An 11,354-nucleotide genomic window follows, 5' to 3' on the forward strand; every position below is an offset into this window, starting at 1 on the left:
ATGGCGAGCGCAAAGAGGAGGGGGGAGAATGGGCAGCCCTGGCGGGTCCCGCGGTGTACCTTGATAAGGGAGCAGGTAACAGAGTTTACAAGGACCCTAGCTAACGGATCTGTATATAAGAGCTTTATGTAAGAGAGCATGTTTGGGCCTACACCCATTTTCTCCAGCACCACCCACAGGTATTGCCACGAGACCATATCAAAGGCCTTTTGGGCATCTATAGTCACCGCTACAGCATCGGCGCTCGGGTCAATCCTGGACATCACATTAAATAGGCGACGGATGTTGAGTGCCGTGGACCTACCGCGGATGAACCCACTCTGGTCCGGATGAACCATGTGGGTCATGAAGGGGAGAAACCTATTTGCAATTATCTTGGCATAGATTTTCATGTCCGTATTAATGAGGGATAGGGGTCTATAGGACCCGCACTCCTCTGGGGGTTTTCCAGGTTTGGGGAGGACTGTTATTAAGGCTTCCCATAAGGAGGGCGGGAGGATGTGTAATCGAAGTGCCTAGGTCCAGACCCCGTGTAGTGCTGGCGCCAGAGCAGCCGCATGCTCCTGGTAAAACTCAGAGGTGAGTCCGTCCGGGCCAGGAGCCTTGTTTTTGGAGAGATCTGATATCACCTGGACTATCTCCTCTAGGGTGAACGGGGCTTCAAGACGCTCTCTGGTGTCCCGGGAAATAATAGTCATAGGGATGCTCTCTAAGAGGTCATCCAAATCCTGATCTGAGTGTCCAGGCTGGGGGCCATATAAATTGGCATAAAAGCTAGCAAATATGTCAAGGATGGACCGTTCAGACCAGTGTCTAAGTCCCTTTTCGTCCATAATGCAATCAATCCGAGTCTTGCCACCTTCCGCTCGCACCAGCCTAGCCAGTGTTCTACCCGGCCTGTCCCCCTCTCCATATCTACGGGCGGCGACAGGACAAGCATGGTATTGCACCTCCCTCATAGCATGTGATTCGAACTGTTCCAGCTCAACTCTGATCCCTGCTAGGACCCTTGGGGACAGAGTAGCGAGATATTCCCATTCAAGGGCTTTGAGCTTAGTTTCCGAGACATTTAGGGCTTGCCTTATAGCTTTCAGGACACCTGCTTCTTTAGAGATGCACATCCCCCTGATATACACCTTGAATGCCTCCCATCTGACCCGCTCCGATGTGTCTGACGTACTGTTTTTTTCGAAGAATGTGGTAATGTCCGCTAATATCTCAGCTTTGAATACAATGTCCACCAAGGCGGCAGATTTAAAGCACCAAGCGGGACGTGTTGGGCCTGTGTTACCGAGCTGGATCTGTAGCAGCACAGAGGAATGATCAGACAGCGTGCGTGCCAGGATCCTGACGTCCGAGACTCTACCCATTAACCCACCAGAGAGCAAGAACAGATTGATTTGTGAAGAACTATCGTGTACTGTGGAACAGAAAGTATAGTCCCTTTCGTGGGGGTGGAGAGTCCTCCAAATATCATGTAAATTTAGAGAGTCCATATGTATGCGGAGTCGCCCGGCTGCGCGCGTAGTGACACTGCGAGTGGTTGTTGTTCTGTCTAGGACATTATCGATTATCAGATTCATGTCACCCCCCCATTTGATGGGGATATCTGGATATCTCATTAGAATGGAGGCCACATTGTCGAAAAACTCGGGGGAGTCGGTATTGGGCGCGTAGAAGTTGACCAGTATGCAGTCCTCATGAGCTAAGGTACAGTGTAGAATAACATATCTGCCTTCTGTGTCGACGTGGGACGTGCGGAGTGTGAAGTTTAAGGACTTATGAATAAGGGTCAGGACTCCCTGAGCTTGGGTGGAGTATTGAGTATAGTACCTATTGAGACCCTAGGTATGTGCTATATTGGACGACAAGTGTTTCAAAGCATGCGTCTCCTGTAATAGGAGGACCTTGACCCCATGTCTTTGTGAATAGGCCGTAATCCTACGAGACTTCGTAAAATTTGTCAGCCCCCGAACATTCCATGACATCATTTTGACCGCCATATCACCAACTTACGGAACATCCCAAGTAAAGCATCCGTCGTTGATTCCCGCCGTGTGTGCTGCATTGGAATAAGGGTGCCACCCTCCAGAACCAGTCCCAACTCCTCTGCCATTTTGTATATAACCTGCCCCAACTTCTTCACCCCCCACCCTCACCGCCCTGCCCCAACCAGCAGTGTGTAGACACCCACCCATACATTGATCAACTGCGCACCATGCCCAACTCGGCTGCACAGGGGAACCAGCCCAACTGGGGCCAAAACACAAACACTTAGACTTAGAAGGAATTGCAGCTGCCGTTCTGCCCACATGTACTAGTATCAATTTCAATAATAACATATAGGACTGGAAATCAGCTGATGAACAAACGTTTGCAAGGAGAGGATAATAGAACACTTAGATTACGAGGGGAAGGCCCTCTTGGTTTGGAGCAACAAAGTCATAGCTTGCATCTCTAAAGACAGTGTTCCACAGTGCTGTTCAGTTTTGCGGAGTTCAGGCCCAGTGTGTGGTGTTACAATTAAATGATCCCATAGTGCGTCCCCCTCAATAAGGTATGCTCTCGCTGCAGTGTTGCTGGGCCGCAAAGTGCCCGCCGCGGGGCAGAGAGGGGGGAGCTTAGAGCCCACCAGGGAAGCCAACAGTGATTACACCACCATCACTGGTGTCTACTACGGGAGTCCGAGGGTCCAGATATTAGTGGTCTTCCATCCGCTCGTCAGGAGGATCAGCCAGTGGGATCTGCGCCTCGATGAACTTGACGGCCTCATCCGGGACCGTGAAAAAGTAGTGTTTGTTGCGGTGAGTGAATTTGAGGCGAGCAGGGAAAAGCATCGCATATTCGATTCTCTGCTCTCTTAACAGTTTCTTCACCCCGTTGAATTGTCGTCTCTCTGCCTGCACTGCTACTGAGAAATCCAGAAAAATCCTGATGACTTGTGAATCCAGCCTAAGTTCTCCTTTCTCCCTGGCCAATCAGAGGATGTGGTCCCTGCCCTTGTAGCTCAGTAGTTTGGCGATTATTGGTCTAGGGAAATCCCCAGGTTTAGGCCGGGGTGCCAGGGAGCGATGTGCCCTTTCCACAGTGAAGAATGGTGAGAGTGCCGGGTTGTCCAGGAGGTCTCTGGTGAGTTGTTCGACCGCAACCTCCATGCGGCCCTTCAGAGCAGATTCGGGAACCCCTACAATGCGGACATTATTCCTCCGAGACCTCGATTCAAGGTCATCACACTTAGCTTTGACCTGCTTCATGTTGCGGACAAGTTCCGAGACTGTGTTTTGTAGGGTATGAACGTTGTCTTCATTGGACCCAATCCTTTGCTCAGCCTCGGTAATTCTGGCCCCATGCTGATCGATCTTCACTCTCAGGGAGGCTACATTTGCGTTGATGTCATCCAGCTTTTCGCGGAAGGCAGCAACATTTTTGGCCATGGATTCCATCATCGTGGAGAGGTCTGCTTGAGGGGGGTCTGGGCTGCATTCGTCCTCCTCCTGTGGCGCAGATGACGATGCGTGATCCGCTCTAGGCGCTATCTTGGCAAACCTGTCCATGGCGCCTACTTTACCGTTGGGCCGCGTCTTGCTGGGCATTGCAGTGGAGGGAGGAGTGCCTGCGTGGGTATGACCGGTGATGGCCCTAGGATAGCTCCTCGATGGTGAGGCCGTAGTGAGACCACGGTTGTGGCACGTGAGTCGCTCAATAGCAGTAAGCGTAGTATTGTGCGGCCAGGGTGTAGAGGCCAGCTGATAGTGAGGCACTGGTGGCGGAGCTACAGTTGGAGGTGATCCAGGGAGGGCCAGCTGGTCACATGTTATGTGTACCCCTCAGAGTGTGGTTGGGTGCACCGAGCAAATGTCCACTGGCAAAGCAGGCAGGGGCTTCTTTCCAGTGCCCTCACATTCAGCAGTGCAGGTTGATTGGGTGGGGGGTCTCAGCCTCTATCCGCACCGCAGGGGTTGCAGCACAGTCCCTGGAGCCCAGTGAGGTAGCAGCCCCACGAGGATGTCACCCCTCCAAGGGGTTAAAGGAGAGATAATGTCGAGAGGTTGGCCTGTGGAGGGCCGATGCTCCCGAAGCAGCAGGAGCTGGGGGGGAAGCAGGGTAAGCAGCCATGATCACACGCAGGCTGCAATGCAGGGGAGTGCAGGGGGCCCCACCAGCGTTTAGGGGAGGGGGCACAGTCCAGGTGCATTCACCCACCTCACAGCCTTCAGGTGGCTGGACCCGTGCCTTACGCGTAGTTCTTCCCCGGGAGGTCGGGGCTCGCCCCCGAGGCCAGGCCCAAATCCGGGGCCAATGTAATGACGAAGCACGGCCAGCCAGCGGGGAGTGTCGGCGTCGGCTCAGACGCGGCCCCCGCACAGTGTCTCCGGGTCGATCGCTACTGTGGGGCCACTCAGGAAGGTCCCCCAACGGAGCTGCCTGTCCACAACCAGAGCAGACCTCCGAGGGGGCAGCACCCGCGCCTCGGGGTCAGCAACTGGAGCCCTCGCCGTCCGGCGGGAGATCGAGGTCAGGACATGGAGGTCGCAACTGCTCACGGGCGCCGGGGGCCACCAGCCCAGCACGCGGCAGCCGGGGCCGATCAGGCGTCCCTAGCCCTCGGCCGCCTCCGGACCAGCAGCAGGGTGGGGGGTGCACGAGATGAAGGCCCGCTCCACAGGGCACTCGCATGGGAATTTCGTCTTCCGGCAATAAGGCAGAGAGGGGACCCCTTGGGCGGCGACCTCGCAGGGCCAGAGAGAGCGGTGTGCCAGGAGGTCGCAAGCCGCCTCCACAAGGGTTCGCAAGGAGGCGGTGCCGCGCCGCACGGCCCGAGGTCCGCCTTGCCGTCCCCAAGCACCGTTTTCTGTCCGGATTTCGGCCAAGTGATCAGGAGGATGAGGGGACAAGAATCGTGGTGGTATCGCAGGGCGGGCGTGCAGAATAACGCCGATATCCAACGGATTGCGGTGGGCAGAGACGGAGCTCACTGGTTAGGCAGCCATTTTCTTCGGCTGCTCAACAGCACCCCGCTCCCCCAGTTTTTCAAGTAATTTTGACCTTTTTTCAGGAAGATCTTATGTGTGAAGCAAAGACCTTGCAGGTGATTCTGTCCTAAACTCGAAACCACTGGAGGGTGTCCAGAGGAGTTGTGATATACTTGCAGCGTCTGAGTCCTAGGATTAGTCTCACAAGCTCATCTTGCCTAGTTAAACATGCCCAATGCCTTTGTTTTGGCTGAGCCAGTAATAGGCTTTTACATTAGTCTTCATCCAGCAGGTAAGATAGCTCAACAAGTTAAGTGCTTGCCTCAGCAATCTGCGGGCAGTCGCAGATCTGAATCCTGGCAGGGTGGCGCAGGGTCAAGGAACTGATTGCCACTCAACTAGGCTGAGATAACAACTATTATTTCAAAAGTTGGGAATGAGTACAATCCAGAATCAAGCACAATATAAAAACTGATATAATGTCTAATGTTGATCTAAAAAGGATTGATAGCACACGTCAATATCTTCGGTCTCCTGCTTTCTCCCAGAGTTTTCTGTGTTGTTCAAGATTCTTCCTGTTAGGTTTGTTTGTTTGTTTATTTATTTATTTATTTAAAGCTTAAGACAAGTTGTGTGTTGATAAGCGGTGTGCATGGTCTCTCCAGGCCCCCCACCTGGCAACATGGGGCTTATTTTACGACACCCCTAGTGCACTTTCGGTCACTCAGGTTTTCGTTCTGGATGGTTCTTTGTCATCCATCAGGAGGCTGTGGTCTTTAAATGCTTTTTCATGATCTATTTCCGGGAATCATAATATTTCTCCAAATTATTATTGCTAAAATGCGACCATCTACTAGCCAATTAAACAAATATAATGTCAGTACATTTTAGATATCACATTTGCATACATCAGTCTTACAAACTCCACTCCCACTCCCAGAAAAGAGAGTGTGTAGTGCATTTCGGGAGTCTGGGAATCAGCTCTGTACTTGCAGCTGGTGTCTCCTGGCACGTGTCCTGCCCATCGGTGTATTAGATGCATCAGCCGACTGGAGTCAGATTAGAAATACAAAATAGAGTTCATGGGTCGATAATGTGCCTTCTCAAGGCAATGACTTTCACAGCTGAATAAACAATTTAGAAGAAGCAGGGCTGCAATGCAAGACTTAGACACTGAAGGGTTAATCTTTAGCAGGTTGTTGATCCGACCTCGATGAACTCGGCATCTTGAAAAGCATGGAACCGCCTAGCTTGAGGGTCTACTTAACATGTGCAGGCGGCTGCAGAGTGATGGGGCAATGGAGTCTGAAAAAAGTCCCTTTGGCCCATCTACCGAAGCCATGCAGGACGTGGAAGTCATCACAGGTACCAATGTCCTCACTCAGAGGGCACTCGGTTTACTGAAAGCAGCAGCTGATGAGACCATTGCCTTCTCACAGCTCTCGGCCACTTAAAAAAGTATTTATTTTATTTCTAGTGTGAGAGCTGCCCACGCTGAATCCACTTATTTTCTTTTTCAACAGCACTGGGGATTACCCCGAAAATAAATATTTGCTATTTGTAGCGTGACGCCACCGATTAATGAATTAATCTTTTTTGTAATGCACTCAATACCAGAGCCCAGTCTCTAAGTCGAACCTGTGTTGCTCTACATTGTCTTTGCTTCCAAATATGTAGCCCTTGTGCTATCCTCCTGGTCCAGTACCAGAAGTCTTATGTTCTACAAGCATTGGTGGTACTGGAACAAGAAAGAATACTTGTACTATTGCTAGTATGAAGCTGTCTGGCCTAGAGCGATGTGCTTTAAATATCCAGCACTGGTTGGCAACGCACCGCCAGTCAAATCCAACATGTCAACATTGGAAATGCCTACTTATTGTGTAGTTAGCTTCCCCACATATGTTCAGGATGATCTTTCAAACCTGCTTGATATGCAAGATATTGACTGGGGGCATCATCTCAATCTTTCAAAGAAGTTGAAGGGTCCAGATGCCATGTTAAACATACAGATTAAAAGAGTAATGGAAAGGGAAGGATATATGTGTTTGCGAGAGACGTCCTAAGGGATTGCCATTAGTAGCGTGATGTGTGATGTAATGCTCTGGAGTGATGCAAATGCAGCAAAAGGACATGCAAAGACATGTCTCACAACTGTATGACCTAATTTTTCTGTGGTTGGAAAATGGCACTGATAAAGGAAAACAACGGGGGTGTAGTGTAGCCACTTTGAGTGTTCCACATGCTTAGGTCGGGGTATATGGGGTGCTGTCCAGAGTGCCAATTCAGGGATCACCTTTGCCTACCTCTTATGCATCTTGGAAGCCAGGATAGGAGTTGCTCCATCTTGAACACTTATCCGAAAGATCTTGGGAAGACAAGAGTCTGTTGGGCTCATTTTTTCAGCAGACCGTTCGTTTCCACGGCAGGTTCAAGCTGCCCCATTGAGAGGTAAAACATGCCCCTTCATTTTGAACCTGAAGCCAAGCTCCCCACCCATTCCCTATATCAGCCAAGAGCAGAGAATGTTACGTCTAGGGGAATGATGGAGTGTAGAGGTGTTATGTTATGTTATTGTGACGTGTACTGCACACCGCTGCCATTTTTCATGGTCTGCAGGTGCTCAGGTGGATCTGAAAAGGAAGGGAGTTGAGGTGGTTAGTTAGTTGGTTAAAAGGGTTGAGAGGGAAAGCGCAAGAGAGCTTTCATGTGCTTTTGGTAGCTTCAGTTCAGAAAAAAACAGTCACTGTGTACTGGTAAGATTTGAGTTGATTGGCATTTGTGTGATGTTTGGAGGTGGTTGTATGAAGATGTTTTGTGTGCGTGTTGGGTGAAGTGGAGAGTTGGTAGAGTGCCTGTAGTTTGAGTGGATTGTGGCATGGGTCTGGGCTGGGTGGTGGTTATGCAGAGTGTTGGTGAGTTTTTAGCAGGGCTAGTCTGGGTTGTTATTGCATTCGCTTAGCCCTTTGGCTTACTTGTATTCCTTTTCGGTTTGGTGTCGAAAATGTCTTCTGGTGGTCCAGTTTCGTTGGGTTTCTCTCACTGGTGTTTTATTCAGCTTGGTGTGTTACAGTGCCATGTTTTTAATAGTATACTACATTTTAGGTGATCATCTGTTGTTCGTATTTGCTTCGGGAGCGAGTTCCAGAGTTTACCGCTATGCAGGAGAATGCTGAATCCCCAGATGTTTGTTTTGCATATGGTTTCGGTTCGAGGCAGATGTTGTTGCTGGATCTTAGTGTTCATTTTGGTTGTTGGTTTGTAGATGTTGATTTTTTCCAGTATGAATTCCGCTCCTTGGCCGTGGATCACTCTGTGTGTTATGCCCAGAGTTTTGAAATAAATGTGTTTTTCTACTCGTAACCAATGTTTTGGACCACTTTGGATGGTTCTGGTGGGTTTCTCAACTCAGTGGGCCATCGAATGTGATGGTTGTTCAAGAGGTTGCTGGATGGGACCATGATTTCGGTTTTGTCCAGGTTGAGTTAAGGCTATTTTTTTTCATCCACTGGTTTAGTTCAGTGAGGCAGTTAGCAAGTGTTGGGTTTTCTTGAAGGTGAATCCTCAAAGTTTCCACCCACCTCATAGTTTGGCGGTGCTGTAATGCGGCAGTATACAGTAATACCGCAGCATTTTAACCACTCCACCCAACTCGTAATGAGGCCCAAGGTTTATTTTCATACAGTTATGCAGAAATAGGTCAGGAAACTGGCATAGTAACCCCGCCCCAAAACTGTAGTCCCCAAACACAGACACATCACAGATTTTATAATGAATTACGCAATGAGCTTTGTAAGTAAAGTCAGCATGATACAAATGAACCATAAGATTCCTAACACTTCATCATTTTGACCTTGGGGACATGGCTTTAGAGCACCATCCAGTGCTGGCACACTTCCGCTCAGCCTGCTACATTGGCACAGGCCACCTCCTCCAGGGGTTCTTGCCATCATACATAAGGGGTTCACACTGCACACTCAGCACTCATGTGATCGCCATACCGCTTCATGGCATGCTGCAGGGACTTGGACAGGTGCTTACATCATGCTTGCAAGGCCTTATGGGCACTCATGAGATTGCCAGTCAATCATCCCTTATTCCATGCCACCCGATTGCCCATTATCTGTGCCAGGAATGGCTGTGATTCATCTCTTTTTGAGTTGGGTGCATGCCATGGAATTAAAGTAAAATGTTGCCGATCCCACACGATCATCCTAAGGAACGCTGACGTGATAGCGCTTAATTCCATCCTATACACTGTTTTGGTCTGCCTCAGCCCATATAGGCTGTCCTGGTGTTTTTGTGAAGGAATTCAAGATCCTTACAGGCATTCATTCACCCAATCCATACTGGTGTGTTTTAATAAAAAGTGTTCATTCCCATATTACTATATGTGTTCCGCTGGTCCCTATATAGCAGAGACAAGTGATTCGTAATTCATGCATTGACATAAACCATGATTGTAATGGTTCGAAATATAACCGCAAATGCCAATAAAAACATTTTAAAATAAAACAAATAAATAGCAGAGACAAAACCTTTGTGTTTTCTCTCCCTTCGTCTGCGCCTTTTTTGGGATATTACCCACATAAAATGAGATGCATTCTGGGAAACCCGCAGGGTACTTTTCCGGCTCCATGCAGTGAAGCCACCTGTGCAGGGGTGTTGCTAGGTCTGGAAAAGATGCGGGGCTACACTAATGTCGGGACTGTCGGGACTCGGGGCTATAGCCCCTCCATCCGGCCCCCTCCACGCCCCCACTCCGCTAGCGGTGCCTCTGCACCTGAGTCTCCACCCGCATCACAGTTTTGATCCGGGTGATGAGTAGAGATTCCACCAGACTCTGCTGGTGCGAAGGAGCAGCCAGAGTCCGTAGGCATCGCCTGCTACGTCAGCTAACGTGTTTTTCATGGTGGCCACCATTACCGTGAAACACCATGAACGCACAGAAGTGATCGAAGCATGCTGAAGGCCTGATGAAGTGTTAGACACTGAAACCCAGAGTTCGCCTTGCCTCCAGGCCTCGGCAAAATCCCACAGAAGGAGTACAGCCATGGGAGCACTAGTGATCAAGTTTCTCCCCAGGGATACCGCCTCAGGAGCGAAATGAGGACCTTGATGTGCTTTCCCTACAATGTTCTCCCTCAGCCATGAAAGCTCTACTCTGAACATCAGTTTCCTGACTGAAGGGTGACCGTACAAGCTATGGTCTGTAAGGTACAGAAACTGCTGTGCATCATAGATTCTCATGGGTATATGAATGACGTAGCTCCTAGAAGGCACGGGCATGGAACATAACCACTTCCTACATGACAGAGCTATCTTGGCATATTTGTAATCGCTGCATTGGGTGTTTGCAGCCAGGGATGCATGCTATAAACCACTGAATGAAACGCAAAATGCCATGCGACTGATCACCAACACAAGGGAGAGGAAAGCAGAAGCAGCTAGAGCATTCCGCACCCCACGATTGAAAATCACATCTAGAACCCGAGTCCTTGGGCGCTGCATCTTGAGATTGGCTGGACAGAGGTTCTACAACCTGTACTGTCTCCATAAAGACTATCAGGAAGGTCATCTCGCAGCGCATGACAAAAAACACCTTAATCTTAGTTGGCCTCTCCCAAGGCAGGTATCAGTAAACAGGTCCTCTTAGGCATAGTGGCAGAATTACCAAATAAATGGAAGGGTCAAGTACATGCACCATAGGCTCAAACAATCAAGGAATATCACTTCCTCCTCCAATGCAGCTGGCATCATTGAGATGCCATGCAGGATATTCTGAGCATCTGAGGGACTATCTATCATGCCAGATGTCTTGAGAATATGTCCTTCTGGACGAATGGGAGCTTCCTCTGTCTGATGTAGCTGGGCATTAGTGAGATCCCCCAGAGGTTAAACTGAGGATCTGAGGGCCTATCCATCCTGCCAGATGTCATGAGAATGTCTCCTTCTGGAGGAAGGGGAGTGTCCTCTGTCTAATGGATTTGGGCATCATTGAGATCCCCCAGAAGTTGTACCCAGGATCTGAGGATCTGAGGGCTATACATCATGCCAGATGTCTTGTGAATATCGACTTCTGGATAGATGGGAGCCTCCTCTGTCTATTGCAGCTGGCATCATTGAGATCCACCAGAGGTTATACTGAGGATCTGACGGCCTATCCATCTGGCCAGATGTCTTGAGAATATCTTGTTCTGGATGGGGGGAGTTTGTTCTGTTGAATTCAGCTGGCATTTTTAAGATCCCCCAGAGGTTATACTGAGGATCTGAGGGTCTGTGCATCATGCCAGATGGCTTGTGAATATCTCCTTCTGTATGAAGGGGAGGTTCCTCTGTCTAATGAAGCTGGGCATCATTGATATCCCCCGGAGGTTATTCGGA

The sequence above is a fragment of the Ambystoma mexicanum genome, chromosome 3p (assembly GCF_040938575.1).
Source record: "Ambystoma mexicanum isolate Mex_15411 chromosome 3p, UKY_AmexF1_1, whole genome shotgun sequence".
Lineage (NCBI taxonomy): Eukaryota > Metazoa > Chordata > Amphibia > Caudata > Ambystomatidae > Ambystoma > Ambystoma mexicanum.